General features: G+C 46.8%; 1 protein-coding gene across 1 annotated transcript in view; it reads left to right on the top strand.

Moving 5' to 3' along the window:
- TRERF1 (transcriptional regulating factor 1) overlaps positions 1–21,800 on the top strand; it is a 203,745-nt gene that overhangs the window by 57,980 nt on the left and 123,965 nt on the right. The window lies entirely within an intron of this gene.

Raw genomic sequence — 21,800 nt, 5'->3', positions numbered from 1 at the left:
GCTTCTGTACAAGGAGAGTGATGTTGAACAGTTTAAAATAGTGTTTGTGGCTTAACCCACCTTGTCATTAACCACGAGTGAATGCCAGCCTGAAACGTGTTCCTGTGCCAGAGCAAACCGCAAAGTTGTGGAAAAACATAAAGGGAAGGGAGGGTGTAAATTAGTAGTAAAGGGTGAAGGCTGGTGGGTGGGGATTGTGGAGGAGGTTGTAGCATAGAGAAAGGAGAGCAGAGTCTGGCTAGATTCTCCTGGCCGTTAGGCAGGCTTGGACTTTTCTCGTGCAAGGTTAACTGTAGGGCAGCTACATGTTGTCCTAATATCTTCATTTCCTTAGATTTCATTTTCAAAACCTCGGAATAAAGGCAGCATGAAGGAAGCAGAGTTCTTCCTTCGTGCTGGGTGAGCTTGGTCTCCTGCAGCCACCTATGACTGGGGTTCTCACCTGGGGGCTTTTTGCCCCCAGGGACCCACTTGGCAATGTTTGCTGAGGGTTTCTGTGCCATCACTGGTTGGGGCAGGTGCTGCTGGAGTAGGGGCTAGAGCCTGGAGGTGCTGCTGACATCTTGGACGGCAACAAAGCATGACCAGTCCAAGGTATTTGTAAGTGCAAGAGTGCAGCTTTGATGTCCAGCCTGGGTTGCTGTCCATTTTATCCTTCGAGGGACGTCTTGGCTCTGGGCTGGGGAACGTGCATACTTCTCCTGGAGTGGAGCTGCCAAGTCTGGAAAGTGTACTGCTCCAAAGATCTAAAAGGTCCCAGGAAGTGGCATCTTGGTCCAGCTGTTACACATTTTGCAGCTGAAGTGTTTTTTCCCACCTTTTCTTGTAACAGATCTCCATCTTGTCTTACACTCTGGCTTGGTGCATTTTGCCTCTACCTCATAGATAATGCTACCGCTTGGCTTTTTCTTTCTTTTTATGACTTAAGGCTGAATTAGAGGAATCCTCTGTCCTCTTTGGGGGAATCTGCTTATCTTTACCCGCAAACAGGTTAATGCGTTTCCCAATCGCTATTCGGCAATAGATGTGTCCCAGGTATGGTCACCCCACCCCACACAGAGAATTAAAAATGTGAACTATTTAATAAACTATAAGCTTACCACCAGTCAGCTGTGAAACCATGCCTCTTTCAGGACACTTTTTGACAAGTTTCAGGTAAGAATGATAGCATATTAAATTATTAGGCAGTTTTATGGCTGTGCAGGGAAGATTTATCCTTTGATGAATAAATATTGCTGTAGCCCAATTTAGAACTTGACAAATGCTGATTTACAGCTTAAAATATAAGGATTATTTTATGATGAAGTGGCAGTGGTAGTGGGGTAGGTTGAAAAGTGATGGCTGTGGCACCTTTGAGTAATATGCCATTAAAACACTGCCACAGGCAGAGCCGCGGGGAGGAATCTCTGTGGCTGGCGTTCCTGCCACTCCCCACAGGTATTGGGGTCCAGGTCACTTTGTGATCACAGGTCTAGCTGATAGTACTTTGAGGCACTGCAGACAGTCCCCAACTTCCCTTGGTTAGACTTCAGATTTTTTTGACTTTACAGTGGTGTGAAAGGGATACACATTCAGTAAAACCCTACTTTGAATTTTGATCTTTTCCCAGGCTAGCGATAAACAGAATGATATTCTCTCTTGATGCTGGGCAGCTACTGGGAGCTTCGTGTCTTGAGGGTAAACAAACTCAAGCAGCTATTCTTGAGCCTCGTTAGAAAAGACAGAAACGGATGACCCTGTCACTGTAGAATGACCGTTATCCAGCAGTTAATTTTAGGTTAATGTTTCAAACATTGTGCAGGTCCCGTGTGCTTTTAGCTGTGTACGTGAATGGTGAGAATACACAGCCATTCTTTTTCATTTCCAGAATAGCAATCAATAAATGACAAGAGATGGTCAACACTTTTTTTATAAAATAGGCTTTGAATTAGAAGTTTTGCCCAACTTTAGGCAACTGAAGTGTCTGGGCACATTAAGTACAGCCCTTGATGTACTAAGCTCTGATCAGGATTAAGCCCTGATGTTTCTGAGGTGTAGTAGGTTACATGTATTAGGTGCATTTTCAACTTAGGATCTTTTCAATTGCCTTATGCTTACTCGGGCACAATCCTATCATAAGTTGAAGAAGCCCTATGTTAAAAGTGTGGGTGCCTCCACCTCCCTAGCCCTTGGTCCCCCACCTCGTAAAGGATCCCACTTACCTGCACATGGAACTTCCGAAGGGCAACATCCCACGTGTAACGACTATGGATTTTTTACACAACGCAAGTAATTTTGAGGATGGATGCTCAAGAGTTGGTGGAGGAGGGAAGCTGGTGAGTTTTTTGGATGTTCTAGGTGTGATGATCATGCTGCTTTTGATTCAAAAACCTGGAACATTTGAACTGACATGTGTGGACACATAGGAATAGAACATTCATCACTAAAGGTGACCGCATGTATTGTGATGGCAGAACTGGATCGTAGCTAACATGCACATGGTACAAATGTTGGATGTTATGAAGAGTCTTGGCCTATGGCAACTTGTTCTTTCCTTCCTGCCTCTAGCACCCCAGTTTCCTCTGAAGAAGAAACCAGTGTTACCAGCGTATTGCTTATCCTTTTCAAAGGTATTCTCTGCGTATGTGAACACATCGTATTTTTCAAAATTACAGGCATACTGTTCTTGTCGTTCTGTGCCTTACTTGTCTGACCTCACTGTACATTGAAAATACTCTGTATCACAACCTACAGAACGCTCTCATTGTTTTTCACACATGATAGCATTTTAGGAATGAAACATGACGTATAAAGAAATCCTTGACAATGGATATTGCTGCGGTTGTTTCCAGTCTTTGTCATGAGTATCCTTGTTTGTTTAAGATTTATTTATTTATGCATACAGAACTGGGGTACATGCCAGAGATTCAGGGGTACTGAGAGGATTCACCCTAGACAGAGTGGGGAGTAGAACAGGCAGATTGATGATGTATTTTGCTGAGGGGGGCAGCGGGAGGGTCAGGAGAGGTCTGCTGAGCCATGTGGGTCACTTCCAGGGTTCGTGATGGAAACTGGACTGAAGTGGCTGCCGCTAGCTTGCAGTGTTGCGTCCTAACCCATTGAGCCACCCGGGAGGGCCATCATGAGTATTCTTGTAATACGTACCATTCTGTATCCGGAGGAGCAATCTGGGAATACATTTGTAGAGGTGGATTGCTGGTGGAAGCATCAGAAGCCTGCGGGACTGGTCTGCCAGCACTGAGTATTTGCTTTCAAGGAGGCTGTACTGATTCACACCAACTCCCTCCTCAGTGCATGCAGTATCCTCACCCACGGCAAGTTATCAGACTTTTAGATCTTCGTCAATCTGATAGATGAACATTGGTACCTCAGATAGTTTTAATTTGCATTTCTTTTATGAGTGTGGTTGAGCTTCTTTTTCACAAGTTTAAGATCCATTTGTATTTCGTTTGCTTTCAATTTATCTTCTCTGTCCACTTTTCTATCCAGCTGTTGGTCTTTCATTATCTTTCAGATTCGGTATCTGAGCCTTTTCTGTATTTGGCCTAGTTCATGCCTGGTGGGTGGAGGCAGACCCTGCCTTCAAGTGAGGTCCAGAGAGCAGGTTGGGTCAGTCATGCTGGCCATTTTCTTAGGTGTGGCCATTGCCCCTCAGAGCCTGCTGGAGTCTGAGTCTGGTGGTTTCTGGTCTCACCCCCGCAGTGTCCTTCTCTGCTACAGGTCTGACTCAGGCACAGAGTAAATGCCTCCTGGGATGATATTGACCTGGTGCCCATAGACAGGTTTTGGGGACTGGGGAAACCTGGCTGGGTAGGAGGAGTGGGGTTGGAGATCCTGGACATTTAGAGAATGTCGAGCTCCGAATGTCAGCAGCGGTTACTTTAGGGAAAACCCTGATATAGAGCAATGGAGTCCAGTTGTTAATCCCAAAGAGAGTCCAGTATATCTATTGTTACTTTCAGCTGTCAGATATTGTAGACTTGATTTATTGACGAAATTCACCGGAACAGTAGGTATGATGGTTGAGGAAAAATAATACTGAGAATTTTATTTGAAAATATAATTTAAAAAATCTTATTAAAAATACAACCTGGGAGCTCTCCCTGGTGGCGCAACAGGTTAAAGCACATCATTATGAAGCTCTCTGAAGCCACGGTAGCACAAGTTCAATTCTCTGTCAGGGAGCTGACCCACATGGCGTGGCAGACCTCTTCTGATCCGCCCGCTGCTCCCCTCGGCAGTGTACTTTGTCAATCTGCCTCTTCTGCTCCCCACTCTGTCTCTGGTGAATCCTCTCACCCACCATACCTCTGGCCTGTACCCCAGTTTTATAAGCATAAGTAAATAAATCTCAAAAAAAAAAAAAAAAAAAAAAACAACCTGGCCCTCCCTGGTGGCTCAACGGGTTAGGATGCAGCACTTGCAGCGAGCCACAGCCATCTCAGTGTGAGTTCTATCCTTGGCCCTGGAGGTGACCCACATGGCACGGCAGACCTCTCCTGACCCACCTGCTCTCCTCTCAGCAGTGTTCTTTGCCGATCTGCCTATTCTGCTCCCCACTCTGTCTCTGGTGAATCTTCTCATCACCCCTGCACCTCTGGCTTGTACCCCAGTTCTGTATGCATAAATAAATAAATCTAAAAAAAAAATACAGCTCACTGATTTGAAAGTCTGTCTGTCCTGTTTCCTGAGTTTGGGCACCCTGTAGGCTTCTACTGAGGAATCAGACCTTTCCATCCACCTGCTCTTCTTACTGTTCTGCCTCTTTCCCAGTGTGAGAATGCACCACATACTGAAGGATAGAATTTGTTTTTAGTCTGAGATTCCTGAAAGGAGGAGGGCTATGGATGCCAGTACCTCCAAGGGTGGCAATTTTGGGGTACCCAGACTCAGCACAGTGGGAAGATGGCACTGGGACCGTTCAAGGGCCTGTCTGAGTCTCTGAAGCCCTCAGGATGACTGCCTGTGGTGGTGGCCTTCAACCCCTGAGGTTCGGAGGAAGCTGCAGAAATACCCTAGGATTTTCCCCTAGGTTTCAGACAGGGGGGTGGCTAAGAGTGCAAGTTGGGGACGCAGACAGCTCCATCTCATCTCTGCATAACTTTGGCTAGATCGTTGACTGTAAAAGAAGGGGGGTACTGTTAGCATTGTTAAGAAAATTAGCTGAGATAAGAATCTCAGGACCAATGATGCAATGAAATAAAGTAAACTTGGTTACTTAAATATTGAGGGGAAAGCATATCAATGTTAAAAGTAAATGGAATTGGAAACAGATCTCCAGAAAAAAGAAGGCAGTACTGGTGAGCTCGATGAATTAACATACAAAACTTCATAACCAGACATTATTGTGCACATGTTATTTTAAAGGGACACCACCAGTGTTTAAGGAGCCTCTGAACTGGAAGCCCTCCCAGTTCTTATTTACTGTAGGCAAAATTCATACATATATACACATACACACATATAGATGTTCATCTATTATTTTCATTTTAAAGTAAACTGCCTCAAAATTACTGTTTTCTACATTCTGGACAATAGACTTAACAACCATAGGAATAATAAATAGCAAGATAAGATTACCAAGAAAGAAAATTAGCTGGGTTAATACATGGAAAGCACCGGCCTAGTGCTTATTAGAGTAAACTTTTATTGTTATTATTATTATTACTGTTGTTGTTATTATTGCTGCGGTTGCAGTGATGTTGATGATAATGATGATGACTGTTTCAGTCCTTGGAAGTCCAGCCTCCTTGTCCCTCTGCAATTCTGTAGCGTGGCTTTGCCCAGATGAACCAACACCCTGAGTTCCGGGGAGCCTCTCCTCTGATGGCCCTGAGCCTGCAAATGCAAGTGTGTGTGTCCCCGAGTCCCAGTGGGCTTTGCTGCTCGAGGCCCCAGGAGCTAGTGCTGAGCCCACCCTGTGCTCTGTCTCCACCTCCGTCCTTACTTCCTCCGTTGCACAGAGGCATGTGGGCCAGCCTCCCTGAGATAGGTCTCCTCCTCTGCTTTCCTGATTCCTGTAGCCACAGACAATTTCCGTCACGTCACTTGGTGCAACTGTCTTTGGATAGCCCAGGTTGGGAGCCGAGGGGACGGTGCTGTCTGGACTGTCCTCCCATGTGGGACCCGACTTCCGGCAGGCCTGGGCTAGTGGGCCCCCTGCTCACTCGAGGTCCCCAGCTGCATTTCAGCTTGGCCTCAGCCACAATCACCAGAAAGGGCTATTTATAAAATGGGGACAGACATTGGCCAGAACCATAAACAGGTGGGGTGAAGCCCACTACTTTTGACTTTGTTTCTTTTCATTTAGCTTGGGGGTTCATAGTTCGATTTTGTTTCTTTTCATTTAGCTTGGGGGTTCATAGTTCGATATACATGTACTTTTCCTGGATCATTCCATGCCTGTGCACCACTGGTCTCGTGTCTGGGTGAGGGTCCATTTCAAGGTTTCAGCCCGATTTCTCGTTTTAAGAATTCTCTGAACACAGAAGCTCATGTTTCCTGATACTGAGTGAAACATGAGGTGATAGCGTTAAAAGGGGAGACAACTCAGTCCCCAGAGAATGAGGGTGGCACAGCCCTTGCCATCAGGTACTTCCAGGCTGTGAGGTGCCCTCATGGAGCCTCCAGTCTGATAGGGGAAGAGTAAAGGGAGGCATAGAGTGAATTCACAGTCTGATGGATGAGATCACCTGTATTTTGGGGAGCTCCTGATCAGATGGGGGGTGGGGTGCAACTTCTGCTCATTCTGCCTCGTGGAGGAGCCTGGATTTTGCTTTATGACACACTTTGATGATGGGTGACATGGACAGAACCCTCAAGCAAATGGAGGGGTTGGAGCAGTTCTTAATCCCATAGCTTTCTTTTTCACTCCAGGTCAGGAATGAGGGAGATGGGGAGACCCTAGAGGCCCAGGCAGAAGCAGATTCAGCAGGCCCTTTGATTTTGACTGGGCTGTAGCCGCTGCTTTCACCAGCCTCTGCCGGACAAGCCCCACTTGTGGAGGCTGCTCTATCTGCAGTGGTCACCCTTCCTAATCTTCAGAGGACATTGCTGACGTGGCTGCTTCCTGGGCTGGGCCTTTCTCCCTTTCTTACATGCAGGGTGAAGATTTGGTTTGGGGCGAGGGTACCCATGGAACAGTTGGACACTGGGTAAAACTTGCCAGCTGTTCCTTGCCTTCTCTGGGCCGGAGGGTGAGCCTTAGGCCCTTTTGCACAAAATAAGAATATTGTAGAAAGGGCCTTTTGCATCACCTAGTCTGACCTTCCCATTTCACAGAGGAGCGTATGGAGACCCAGAGAAAGGAAGTGCTTTGCTCACATCACTCTGCTTGCAGGCTGTGCCAGGTGTCGGGCCTGGTTCCTGAATCTGGTGCCCTGGTACTCGCTGCTTGCTAACAACAGCTGTCAGGAGGTCCCGGCAGAAACTGTTCAGGTCACTTACTACCTTGCTCAGAGCCCCGCATGCACCTCCGTGACTTGAAATAAAAGCCAGTGGACCTTACACTGGCTTCAGGGCCAGCTTGACCTGGCTTCCAGACCCTGCAGCGCCAACCTCGCCTTCTTCTCATTCATGGTACCCTAAGCCCTGGTTGTTTCTTGAATGCGCAAGGCATTCCTACCTCAGAATCTTCGCACTTGCTTCTTTTGCCTGGAAAGCTCCTCCAAATACCTGTTACGACTCAGTCCCTCACTGCCTTCGAGAAGCCTGACCTGACCACCCTAAGATAAAATGTCCTCCTCTCTAGCCGTTCTCTCTCCCTCCTCTGCTGCTATATTTTTCCCACAGAGCATTTCTCGCCATCTTACACATTCATTTATTTATGAACTCTGCCCCTATTTCCTTTGTTTTGAATGTAAACTTGGCCTGTTTTGTTTTTTGCTGTGGCTCTAGCACCCAAAAAATATCTGGCACACAGCAGGAGCTCAGTATCTATTTGTTCAAGGAAGGAAAGGAGAATACAGGGGAATAAGGAAGGAAATGAGGGAAGGGAGGAAGGGAGGAAAGAAAGAACGAAGCCAGGAGGTAACGTGGTTGGAATCAAAGAAAATCAAATCCAGGCATTTAAGGATGGTTTGATTTGGTTTAGACCCTCCCTGCCACTCAAGGACAAAGCAGCATGTTGGGGTGCAGAGAATTCTATCACTTTGCATCTGGTGTGGTAGGCTGGAAGCATTTCCTGTCGCCTCTGCGCTCCAGCCACCCTGCATGGCCTGTACCTGTCACTGCAGAAAACTTAAATTTTGCCCTTCCCAGAAAAGTGTGTTGCACACTGCAAGGCGCTGAACCCTACATGGGCCCTCTCCGGGAGCTCACCAGACAATGGAAGAGAGACCACACAGGTAGAGGGAGCTGCATCTTCTTCCTTAGGTGTATGAATCTTACGTTTATTGAGCTGCATGACCAGACTCCCTTTTCTAAGGGACAAAGACCAGTGTTAGAAGATTTGAGTTGAGAATCCTCAAAGAGAGGATCGGGGGAGGGTAAATACACCCAGTAGATGAATTTTGGCTGGACTCAAGAATTGGCAAGGGGAAGCTGAAAAGTCTGCATGTGGCCCTGCCCCTGTCGTGGGTGACATTGGCCAGTGACTGACTTCCCTCCTCACAGCCAAGCTTCCTCATCTATAAAATGAGAATTGGACCGAACTGAGGTGGGGGGCATGACTCCTGGGAATCCAGGTAGACAGGCTTCAGTGATCTGGGTTGTTCCTAAGGTTCTACACTTGATCTTAGCCAAAAGGCCGAGAAGTAGTTGTTCCTAAGATCCTTCTGGTGCTAACATTAGTACAGTATGCTGTGTTAGACATTCACTGCTCTCTTTGGATCAAGTACCAGGCTTTTGGTGAAACCACAGCTTCCTTGATATGCTGGAAATAAAGGTGACAGTTATAAAAAAGTAAATGTTTTAAAAAGTTTTCTCAGTGCCAGTTAGTGCGTGTGGGGTTTTTTTTCACTTGCTTTCTTCTTGGTCTTAACCTGTAAGTGATTACAAGATCAAACAGGTTTCAGTTTGAGTCCCCCCTGCTTTACAGTCTGAGCCTGTATCGCGTTGACTTGTCACATTTACCTTCAGCCAGTCTGGCTGTTCCGGGGAGGCTTTGTTAGCCAACTGTACAGCACTCAAGGTAGGAAGACCTGGTCTTGCAAGCTGGGTTTTCAGCACAGCTTTAGACCTGGCATCTCTCCTACGATACCCACTAGGTACTCTCCTCAGTAGCCAGCCTGACTCAGTGAGTTGTTGTCATGCAACAGGTCCTTTGGGGAAGATTATCAACTTCCCTTGCTTCTTGCCCGCACCGGCTATATAATTTGATAGGCCCAGTGCAAGATGTAAAGGCGGGAACCCTTCTTTAAAAATTATTAACTCTCAAGATGGCAACAGCTGTGCATAAAATCCGACTCCAAACCCTATGAACTTGCATGGGTTACATGCTGATGAAACTGGCCCAACTCTTCCATCTGATGTTACTAGGACCATGGAGACTAATAAAGCACATTTTAAGAGTCATTACAAATAACTTCAGAAGGAATTTGAGTTGTTTCTGTCATGGCCTGTGTGATTAAGGGCTGCAGGCCTGAACCACTACGTTTTTGAGAATCACACTGGCCCAGTGAGGGAGGATAGAGTCCTGGTGGGACCAGCAGAGAAGGATGGTTTACAAGTGGATAGATTGCCTGAAAAGCCCCAAGGAGACCAGAGGTTCTTCTTTGCAAAAGCATATTTTATTTTGTTCTTTAAAAAGACTTTTGATGGAGAAGCAAAATGTATTATATGTGCACTGTAAATATTATTTAGTCGTGAAAAAGGAATGAACTACTGACATGAATACATCTTGAAAAGTAATAGATGTCAGGCACAAAGGGCCACATACAGTGTGATTCCATTTATATGAAATATTCAGGATGGGCTCTTGTCCAGGGAGTTAGAAAGTAGCTGCATGGAAAAGAGAGGGGAAGGGAAGTGACTCTAATGGGTATGACTTTTCCTCATGGGTGACGAAATGTTTTGAAATTAGATTGTAATGATGCTTGTACAATCGTATGTCTATGCTGAAAAAACACTGAAATTGTGTATGTTAAAAAGAAAATTTGGGCTCTCCCTGGTGGTGCAGCAGGTTAAAGCACTGCACTAAGAAGCTTAAGCCACTTCCTCATGAGTTCGATCCCCGCCTGCCCCGGAGGAGATCCACATGGTGCGGCAGACCTCTCCTGACCCACCCGCTGCTCCCCTCAGCAGTGTACTTTGTCGATCTGCCTGTTCTGCTCCCCACTCTGTCCCTGGTGAATCCTCTCACCCTCCGCATCTCTGGCCTGTACCACAGTTCTGTATGAATAAATAAATCTTTTTAAAAAAAAAAAAAGAAAATTTTATGGTTCATGAATTTAACTCCATTTTTTAAAACTACTGAAAAAAAGTCTTTTGAGGGTTCAGCACCATACTCTCTGCCTCTCTGCCTTGGTGGGGTTTGGTTCCATGCAGGAGCAAGCCCCTCCCTCTTCTTGCAGTCTCACTCTTAGTCACAGATAATCTTTTGAACATCCTCATGCAAAGCTTGTTTTCCAGGAATCTTCTGGAAGCATTCATGGTAAGTGGATATGTGGTCACTAAAAATCAGCCCCTCCCAAGGCATTTACATATTTACTTATGGAGAAAGCTTTTGGGTGAGAGGAATGAACACTTAATTTTAGCATTCCCAATAAAGCAAGTATATGTGGAAAGTTTATTTTTCATGGGGCAGGGTGCTGTCAGTGTTTCTGGAGCTGGAATGGGTGTGCCCCCATTCCACACATTAACCTGACTGGCCTAGGTTGGTGGTGAGTGTGGACTGAGAAGCAGCCCCTTCATAACAGACATCTTTGCCCACACCACGCCCGCCTCCTTTAATGGTTTCCAAAGGTGGATGTACGGACTTTAAAGGTTGCTGGGTGGAAACCTGCTGACCAGATTTCATTTCTGCTCTGTTCATGTTCTTGAGTCTGTTGGTTCTACTATATGTGTTTATATGTATGTGTGTGTATATATATATTTTATCTCTATATATATATTTTTAAATATCATTCTTCATTTTGTACTTTTTTCATCTCAGTATCTCTCAGTTGTAATCCCCGTGGACTTCCCCACCACCACTTTACCCACGTACCATCACCATTGTTCCATGTGCAATTCCTGTCCCAGTTCCCCTCTCCTCCCCTGTAGAATAGTTGTTGGTTGATGTTAGTTTTCACTTTATTACAATTAATATATATTAATTAATATTAATATATTAAGTTTAATATATATAAAATAATATTTATATTAATTTTACTTTATTACAATTTTTAATTTATATTCCCCCCATCCCGATCCCATACATTCCTGCTATGAGTGAAACTTTCCAATATTTTTCTTTTTCTTTCTGACTTAGTTTTCTAGGCATGATCCTTCCAGCTCCATCCATGTTACCACAAATGGCATGAGTTTTTCTTTTTTGATTGCTGAGTAATATTCCATTGTGTACATGCACCACATCTTCTTGATCCAGTCATCTACTTTTGGGCATTTCTGTTGATTCCACATCTTCCCTATTGTAAATAGGGCAGCAATAAGCATAGGGGTGCAGGTGTCCTTTTGAATTAATGTTTTTGTGTCTTTTAGCTAGATAGATTCATAGTAGTGGAATTCTACTTTGAGAAAAGCCAGTGCCCAGCTCGTTTCTCCTCTCATCCCCGTCAGTTCTGTTCTTCCTCCCCGGGAGCTGTTCCTCCTGCCCACCATGTCACCTCACATCTCTAGCTGCCTTCTCCTCCTTTTTTTCAGCTCCATCCTTCACGACCCAGTGTAATTCAACTTTACCTCTTTGAGAATACCTGTGTCAGAGCAAGTCCTCTTTTGGGTGGTATTTTTTTGCGACTCTTGGATCCTGAGATTGTTATCTTAATCATCTTTGGATTTCCGGTGCCTGGCATGTTACACAGTTAGCACTTAAGAAATGCCTTTGAATTGCACTGAACCAAAGCTACACGTGGCCTTTAGGGGGAGTGGGGAGCAATGCAATCTGCAGGAGAGATTGGCCATTATGCATAAGCCTCGGGAATGCCATGCTAAGAGATAAGGGGTAGCATTTGTAGTATCATGTGCAAGGCTGAAATCTGGATACCTACTAACATAGTTGGAGACATCTCAGAGCTTCATGTGAGAGCAGAGGGCATCTCAGTTGCTGCTCCCTAGAGTTGCTGCCTCTGTTACATATCCTGAAAGATCTTTTGGATTTCAGGCTTCCATCCTCAACTAGAAGGAGGCATGAACAGATACCTGTTGAGCGCTTACCATGTGTCAGACACTGATCTATGTTCTGTCACTGCTGGAGTGCACAGTGTGATGCATTCAGAGGAGCATAGGGCCTTGGAATGGGCCCTGCCTGTGCAGACAGAATTGCTCTTCGCTGAGTTTTTATCCAGGTTCCCTTCAGGGGTAAAACACTCAGCCTCTGAGAGGACCAGTCAGCCAGCGTCCCGGCATATGGCTTCGGCAAGATGTGCACTAGGTTAGATTTGACTGCGGCAGGAGTAGCAGGTACCATTCACTGACGGCAGGCACTGAACATTCAAAGCATCCTTTCATGAAATCTTCACTGTGATCCCCGCAGGGAGGTACCGTTATTACCCCCACCACCTTGTTACTGATGAACGTGGGACTGAGTGAGTTAGTAAGCCATCCTGTCGCACAGCTAACAGGAGGCAAAGCTCTCACAACCTCTCACTGCTTCCTGCTCTCATTCCTTTGTTGTGGGGCCTCCCCACCCTGTGGTCAGTGCCAGGAATGTGCTCATCCGAGTGCCAGGATGGTCTTCCCACTTCCTCCCCATTGACCCAATTGAAGTCGTTCTAAGACCCGGCTTGGGTCTCACTTCCTCTATGAGATGGCTTTCAACCACTGCAACCCCTTTCCACCTCTCCTTTAGGTACCTCCACCCTCTGGGTGTCCTCCAGGGGTGTCCTCTGGCCATTGTGAGCATATACAGCTCCTTGTGTATCTGGGAAGATTACAGCTTTCTTCAGATTTAGGTCCTGAGATTTAAAAAAAAAAAATTATTTGTTCACTCAAAAGGTTCAGTTGAAGAGACCCTAATAAAGAAATTGTTATAGAGCTGCAGGTTAAGTGATGGTCCCCTGCTCACGGACCAACACAAAGGGAAAGTTTTGCCACGCCAAAGCCGGGAGGAACTTCTATCATGGAGCCCCTCGTGGCCGGGGAGGGGAGTCACGTGATCAGAGAGGATGGATTTGAAGAGAGGTTTTCTGTGTGGTTGGTAAATGCCCCCTGCAAGTCAAGAGGGAGGTTTGAAAGGAAAGATGCAGAAGCCGAATCTGAACCTCAAAGGAGCTTGCTGCTCAGTTGAACACTGGGGGAGAGAACAGTGGCCTTCACCCTACCTAGAGTACATTCCCCTCCGAGCAGTTTTCCAGGCCTTAACCATAGCCTTCAAGCCCCATCCAGCTGACAATTTTGAGGCGCCAAAATTGTCAAAGACTTTGTTCTTCTAGGGCAGGAGGTGATTGTTAGTGATTGCTAGTGCAGTTGATTTCCCAGAAGGCCTCACGTAGGCCATGGGAGCACAAGGTGGAGCATGGGCAGTCTCTCAGAGTTCTTTAAAAGTGTCTTTTGAGGGTCCGGGCAGTTTGGATAACTGGCAGTTAGTTGTCCATCACTTTTGGGGCTGACACACGCAGAGGGTTACGGCATCATGTTTCCCACCCCCCCTCAAGAATCACCAAGGCCACCCAGGAAGACGAGGGAGGACCTCAGCTTGCTTCAGTGCACTGTTGCTTAATCTCATTTCTTTTTTCTCTATTCCTATTTTTTCCACCCACTCCTGTTGGCCTGGATCCAACCAGATCCTGGAAGGGTAGAGCAAGTAGGAAGCAGTGGGAAGGATGAGTAACTGGTGAAAGACTGAGAACCCTTCACTTGGGCTCTCTTTGCTAACCCTTGTATATTTTGCTGTGGGGTTTCTTAGTTTTCTCTCTGCTGAGCATCCTAAGACATGACCTAGATGTCCCAGGTATCCTTTCCTTTCCTAAGTGCATCACACGCTCTCTGCCAGGTCTTTGAGCTTGTGTTCTTTGTTGCCTGATGTTCTCTATTAAACTCTCTTCATTACCTTGTTAGCATGAGGGGGCAGTGGGGCCTGTGGAAAAATTCTACAGTTGCACTCCATCTCAAGGGCTTTGAGCTACATACAAATGGTGGGTTTCAATGTTACTGGGAGGGGGTGTGTCTTCTCACCTTTGTGGGGACTTAGGAAGCAAGAAGGGGGTGAGTGGCACAGCCTGGGTAAACATGTAGAGACAGGGGCCAGGGAGGACCCTCAGGAGGGGACAAGTGGTCCGTGTGGCTCAAACTCGGGGAGCAGGGAGGGCTGCGGGTCTGAGAACGCTGAGGGCTCTGGGAGGGCTAGACAGCTGTGCTAGGGCGTCCTTTCTACATTTATTCCTGGGACCTGGCACAGCCTCCGTACGTGACGGGGGTCAGTTGCCTGGTAGGCTCGGGCCTGGGGAGGTGCAGAAGCCAACGATATTGCTACATGCCAGATTGGGACCCATTCTGCGCCTTTGCTTCTCAGTACTCAGTAAGTTTCAGAGAGTGGTGTTTTGGTTCGGGTTTTAAAACTCTCATTATTCCTTTATTACGTAAATAAAACCTAATAAAGATAAACAAAGAGGAAAGAAAAGTGAAATTGAAGTCACTCTTAATCCTGCCACCCAGATATCATTTACATTTAGAGCTTGGGTGTGGAGACTTTCCGGATGATTTTCTATATTTGTAAAATGGAACCAAACCTTAGAGGTAATTTGTAACCTGCTTTGTGTGTGGGTGAGTGTGATTTTTTTTTTTCCTCAAAAAAAAAAAAAAAAAAAAGCTTGCCTAAAATTCAAACTGAAGTGTATAAAGAAAATCCCCTGTCTCCCCCTCAATTCCACTCCTCAGAGATAGCCCTTGCTAAAGTTTCCAGTACGCCCTTACTTACTTAGAAATTTAGAAGGGATGTTGTGTGTGGAGTTCAGCTGTAAATCTTGGTTTTGTAACTTGTGTAAATAATGTCTTGTGGCAGAAAGTACAGGGGAGTTTGGAGGGCCTGGGAAGTAATTTATGTTCAGCGGTGGAACTCAAAATAGATGGAGAAATGGACAGAACTAGAAATGGATGTAGAAATAGATATGGGTTTTGAGGCCTGAGTTTTGTATGGATTTGTCACATGGTTATCAGTGAGGAGCAGGGAAGGTAAGGTGAATGAGATTATGGTTAGGGCCCAGATATTGTCAAATCTCACCTGCGTGGGTATGCAAATAAGCAGGGAAACCTGTCAGGAAGCAGTAATCGTCATTGGTAGATATTTATAAAAATACTCCTGCTTGACAAAACGAAGTCAGCTAGTGCCCCCAGTTAAAAAATAAAAATAGTTTAAACAAATTTGTGAATACTGAAAATCTGAGCCAGACTGCAGGACCGGACAGGATTGATAAAGGTCCAGTTTGTTCTGGCTCTGTCTCTGGCCATGCCACCTTGGATTGCTCCTTCATTTTCTTGTATATTAGTTTTTTCATTTGAGCTGATCTGTATTTTTTCAACCTTGGATCCAAATTAAGATTGCTGGGAAACTTAAAAGAGTACCTGGTGCCAAAGTCCCACTCTAGTCCAAATGAACCCAGATCTCCTGAACTGGGGTCTGGTCACTTCTTCATGCAGCTCAAGTAAGAACCTATGGATTACAATCGTCCTAAATGCACTCTTTTTTTTTTTTTTTAAGATTTGTTTATGTATGCATACAGAACTGGGGTACAGGCCAGAGGTGCAGGGGCTGTGAGAGGATTCACCAGAGACAGAGTGGGGAGCAGAACAGGCAGATCCACGAAGTACACTGCTGAGGGGAGCAGCAGGCAGACCAGGAGAGGTCTGCCGCGCCATGTGGTCACCTCCGGGGCAGGCGGGGATCAAACTCATGCGGAAGTGGCTTAAGCTTCTTAGTGCTATGCTTTAACCCGCTGCGCCACCAGGGAGGGCCCCTAAATGCACTCTTGAGCCCTAAAATGTTGTGATCGTATTATGTAATTTTGTTCCTTTCAAATTCTGTGTACAAATCTTGTAAATGACTTGCATACAACACAATCTGTTTTTATCCCCAACTCCCCTAATTCTCCCTAGGCAATGATCGCATGCTGGTGGCCTCCTCAGAATCACAAACGCAGTAAAACATCATTAATTTCTGACCCTGGAGTTGAAAGCATGGGGTTGGCTTTGCCATTCCTCATGCTGAAAAAGCTGCGGTGCAGTCTGAGGCCACCGACATTGGCAAGGAAGACCCGAAAGGTTCAGAGAGAAGATGTTACTGGAAGTGTTTTTACTAGAAGAATTGAGCATACTGTACATTCCAAATTAGGCAGTCCAGTGAGGGGGGCGGGGGGCTTTATCGGAGGCTGGGTTCTACGTGGAGTAGGAGGTGTTTAAAGAGAGGGCTGCTTTCTCTTTACCATTGAAGCTTTGGGGTTTGTGTCTTCCTAAATGAGTCATTTTTTTTTTTTTTAAAGGAACCTAACTTGGGGAGGTGGGGAAACCACTACCGGAGGTGCCGAGGCGAGGGCTGGCAGCCAGGGCCTGAGTTTACACTGGGCAGAAACAAGGGAACTGTCTTTTCTAGCGCTGATTAAGACGAGGGACATGAACTAGTGGGGGGTAGGGTGGAAGACTCGGCATTGATAGCACTGATGTTGCTTCCCGATGTAAGAGTCTGGCGCACCCATTGAACACATGGCAGGGTGTCAAGGGACGGCCACCCACAGGAGCTGGGAGATGGTGAACCAAGGAGAAGGAGTTGCCTGGTTTTCACGCCGGTCAGGGAGATGACACACAGCGTGGGGATTAAGCATGTCCACATCTGCCTGCCATACAAATAAGTGAACTGAAGTCAGAGAGCCCTATGCCGGTATGCACTGTACCAATGAAAATGCGAGTGTCTGGCAGGGTTTTTCAGAGCGCTAAAAAGGGCAGCCTAAGAGCTCTGTTCCAGAGCACAGGGGCGGGCTGGGGGTGGGGGGTTGACGAGAGTCCACGGCCAGAGCAGGAGGCTGGGATCATCGCTATACATCACTTCCTCTTTCTGCACCAAGTTCTCTGTCACCCAGGCTCCGGAGGGCTCAGAGTGCTCCCTGTCCTCTGTGCCTGAGGAGGAAGGGGTGGGGTGGAGAGTGCCCTGGCAGACCCTGGATGTGGAAAAGCCCAGCAGCCCAGGTGACCGTGCCCGCCCTCACGGTGAGCTCCCGACCCCTGGGAAGAATTGTATGCTGTGGGAACGTCAGCCAGGCACTTCTTGTCCACTCTGACCCCCAAGCCCATCCCGCACCCCCTACCGAAATGCTGGTCTTTTCTGGGTGCTGGGCAGCCTCTGCTTGAGTGTTTTCTAAGTTTGTTGTAAACTTCCTGTTTGGGTCTCGTCTGAGGTCTGAAGCTTTGTGTGTTTTGAAACCGGGGCATTCACAGAAGTCCAGTCCTGCTTCACGAGCAGCCCTTCTGTTCTCCCTTCTGCTGACTTTGGCCATCCTTCTTTGCAGACATTCCCACTGAGGAAACAACCTCGTGCTCTGTAGCTTCTGTACTGGTTCCCATAGGGTTGAGAGCCATGAGAACTGAAGGCTGGAGGAGAATTGGGGAGCAACATGTATAAGGTTTCTTATACAATGCCAGGCTCTGCTAGATGTTTTCAAGTTTTTCTCATTTTATATAGGCATCACACGTGCTGATTGAGACTCAGAGAGGTTAAGTGACCAGTTCAAGGTTGAACAGCCACTGGGTGACAAGTTCAGGATTTGACCCAGGTCTGACTCGAGGGCGCCTTTTAATTTCAGCTGTGTCGTGAGAACCACACTGTGTCTTTGGTCCCACTAGTTTGGGGAGATCTGTTTCTTATTAGAAACCTTGGCAGGGAGCATCACCTTGACCCCATAGTTTTCCCTAGGTATGATGTGATGGGCCTTGATTACTTTACTGACTTCCCCACTGTGTTCCTGAGAATCCCAGAATTGTTGCACGGTCTGTGTTGACAGAAGTGGGTTAAGGCCACCTCCCAATTGTCCACAAATTGAAGTGCTTTTTCTTAGTTCTGGCTGCCCAGTACCCATCATTCTGCTATCACCGTGAGCAACTCTTAGCCAGATCTCGAAAAGTCTAAGATAAAGATACCTGTGTCTGTGAAGGAACATGCAGGGGCAGGCAAGGAAGGCTACTGACACCTTGGTAGAGACAGGACGAGGAAGGGGAGCTAGAGCCAGTCATCCTCTCCCTTTTTAGCTACAAGGAGGTGCTAATGCATAGGTGTGCTTCCAGAAACGTCAAGAAGTTCTGTGTCCCTTCCCTTGGCCATCCCAGTTCGTTTGTGTTTTCTGGAAAAACATCTAAAATGATATCATCTGAGCTTCATCAGAATTGTTCTGCGGATCAAGTCATGCTCACCCTTCATTATGTTGTGCTGAGAGCACTCGGAGGCTCCAGTTGTTTTTACTCTGATATTAATTGTCCTCCAGGGTTTGCTTTTCTACCTAGGCAAATGGAACACTGCAAAGGAAGCTAAAATGCTTGAGCTCAGAAGAGCTGGGGATTGCTCAGCGAGCTGGACTGGTACATTCTGTGGATGTGAGGAAAGGCCGTGTGCAGGGAGGTCAGAAGCGGAGAACTGAAGGGGAGGGATGTGCTGGCTGGGACCTGGCAGAGGGGACAGGAAGGGAAGGTGCCTACTGGGGGGGGGGATGCGGAGGGCTGCGTGCCCATGGGAGACATGATTGAAGACAGAGATGTGTACCATTTGTGGAGGATTCCAAAGGATGGCAGCAGAGTTCGGAATTTTCCTGTGTGGGGGAATGCCCAAAGTCGGTTGCATGGGACGGGACAGGTAAAGACGGTGCTATAGGGTGTGCCTGGATTAGTACACTCTAGAGGGGAAGATAAGGTAGAGCGTTTATCACATTAACTTTTAGGAATGAAATGCTGAAAGCTTGGATGAGGATGGAGGCATGGCTATAGAAAAATAGATGTTTAGAGGCAAAACTCTCTGTAAGACGCTGTCCGCCGTCATGACACATGGCATTGTGCCTTTCTTAGGCGAGTGTAACACGCAGACTGAATGCTAATGTAAGCTACAGCGTTTAGTTCCTAATAATGATATATCATATCGGTTTGTCAGCTGTGAGAAATGTGCCACACGAGTGCACAATATTAATAATGGAGAACTGGTGTTGGGAGTAAAGGAGATTATATATATGCAAACACACACAAATATGTATTCTATATATATATTTATATATATATGTATAAAATCCTCCACATTGTCTGCTCGATGGTCCTGGAACCCTAGAACCACCCTGAAAAATAAAGCTAGCTTACTATGATTTTATTAATATAATAGTTTATTTTTACATCATTTGGTGCCTTTTTCTATCTCAGTTGTCATCCCTGTGGGCTTCCCACAGTTCACCTGTGTGCCATCACCATAATCCTGTGCACTGCCCCCTCCCCCATTTTTTATGCCATTCCTCACTCCACTCCTGTAAAATGTCTCTGGTATATAGTTGTTCATTATTATTATTATTCACCCCACCCTGTCCTTTATAAAGCATTATTTTTAAAAAACTGAAAACACAGAAGAAGAATAGAGAGCTGGAAGGTTTCAAACCCCAGCGCTGACACTTGCCGTCTACGTAACCTTAGCTTATTTGATCTCTGGAACGTCTGTGTCAACGTCTTCGACAAGAAGCTGAAAATACTTCACGGGCCTGTCATTTGTGGATTTTAGATTACACCCAGCACGTAGTAAGTGCTCAACAAACAGGGGTGCTTTCATTCGCAGGAGGCATGACTCGTGGCTGACTAGGAGAAGTTAGAGAAGTGGGCAGTGAGGACTCCGAGGGGTTTCAGTGGGTTGAGTCCGACAACCTGGAAGAATGATGCATGGACAGAAACGAATGGAGCTGTTCGGGCTTCAGTTTTAGGAAGACTCTCTTTCCCCAGCCGAGATGCTGAGGGTCTGTCTCTGAAACCCCACACCACCAACGTTGTGCTTTCATGAACTAAGGCCTCATGAGAACTGGGCCCTCTCTCTCCCAACAGGGCTGCCCTGGATGAGATGAGTGGACACGAGGACAAGAACGTAAGAGGGAGCTCTGTGCCCCCTGCCCTTGTCTGATGCCCACGGTGGGCTGTTCCTGCCATGGAGTTCCCTCCCCCCGTGTGTCCTTCCTCCTCCAAGAGATGACCCCCTTTATTCATCGCCAGTCCAGTCGCTCAGCAGCGAGCCCCCTCAGGTTCCTGCCTCCCCTCCCCTACAGTCTTCGGCATCTGGACGCTGTCCAACCTGGTTTCCTTCCATTCAGAGGACACGTCCCTCCTCCTGGCCGCACAGACCTTTTTCCTGTAGTGGGTCTGTTCAGCTGGCTCCGGGGACCTCACCCTTGGTCACTCGGCAGGGAAGTCTTCCCTCTATTTCCAATTCCCTTTCCCCTCCCCTCACAGACAGACATGTGGGGACGAATCTGCCTTCTGCCTTCAGTATTGGCTCCTTTGCTGTAAGTCCCACTCTGACCCGCGTCTGGCTGTGGGAGCGGTGGGCCCAGGGAGCGGCCTGCTGCACTTGCTGTGAGGGGCTCCTGTCCTCCTAGGATCTGCTCTCTTGAAGGTGACCCGTGGCCTCCATATTACCACACTCAACGGACACTTCAGCCCTTATCTTTCTGGACGCTGATACTTTTGACACTGTGGACAACTTCCTCCTTCTTGCTACTCACTCTTTGACATCTTTCACTCCATAAATAAATATTTCCATCAATCCACAAATAAAGCTATCTCTTGAGCTCCCAGTATGGGGCAAATTCTGAGACATACCAGAATAGGGTATTCCTCCTTCAGGGAATTTATAGTTTAGTATGAGGGAAGAAGGTTGAAAATATAAACAAATGTCAGGCGGTGATAAGTACTACAATAAGAGACACAAGGAGTAGGGCCTCCCTGGTGGTGCAAGGGGCTAAGTCTCAGCACTATGAAGCTATAGCAGCCACTGCAGTACGAGTTCAGTCCCCGGCCAGGGAGCTGACCCACATGGCTAGCAGACCTCTCCTGTCTCACCTGCTGCTCCCTTCAGCAGTGTCTTTCAGTCACTCTCCCTGTTCTGCTCCCTGCTCTATCTCTGGTGAATACTCTCACCCTTCACACCTCTAGCCTGTACTCCAGTACTTACATGTATAAATAGATAAATCTTTTTTAAAAAAAGGACAAGAAGGGAGAAGGGCTAGCGGGCAGCTGGCAGTGGACTGGTGTTGTGGATCTGACGGGTTGGCTTGGCGATGGCTGTGGTGTGGAAAAATACCTGGAAGGGGAGAGTCTGTATTTCTAAAGCATGCTGTAAACCAGTAAAATTAAAAAAGAAAAGGCGCTGGATGAGATTGTTTTCTGAAGAAGCAATGTTAGAACGGAAACCTGAAGAAGTTACAAGGACCCCAGTGGGGTGGTTAGGCATGAAGAGCCAGTGCAAAGGCCCAGGAGCAGGAGCTTGCCTAGAATGTTTGAGGAATGGCTAGAGGAACTTGAGAAAGGGCAGAGTAGGAGAAGAGACAGGCCAGGAGGACCTGTAGGCCTTGAAGGTCATTTCTAGGATTTTGTCTTTCATTGGGAGAATGATGAAGCACTCTAGGCGTGTTTTGGGCAGAGGAGTGATTTTAAATGATCGCTTTGGCCTTGGGGAACACGGTATGTTAGTTTGCTAAAGTCACCCTGAA

Source organism: Condylura cristata, unplaced genomic scaffold, assembly GCF_000260355.1.
Source record: "Condylura cristata isolate star-nosed mole 26May11 unplaced genomic scaffold, ConCri1.0 scaffold00001, whole genome shotgun sequence".
Classification (NCBI taxonomy): Eukaryota; Metazoa; Chordata; class Mammalia; order Eulipotyphla; family Talpidae; genus Condylura; species Condylura cristata.
Note: the sequence above shows the minus strand (reverse complement) of the source record. Positions and strands in the feature narration are given on the sequence as shown.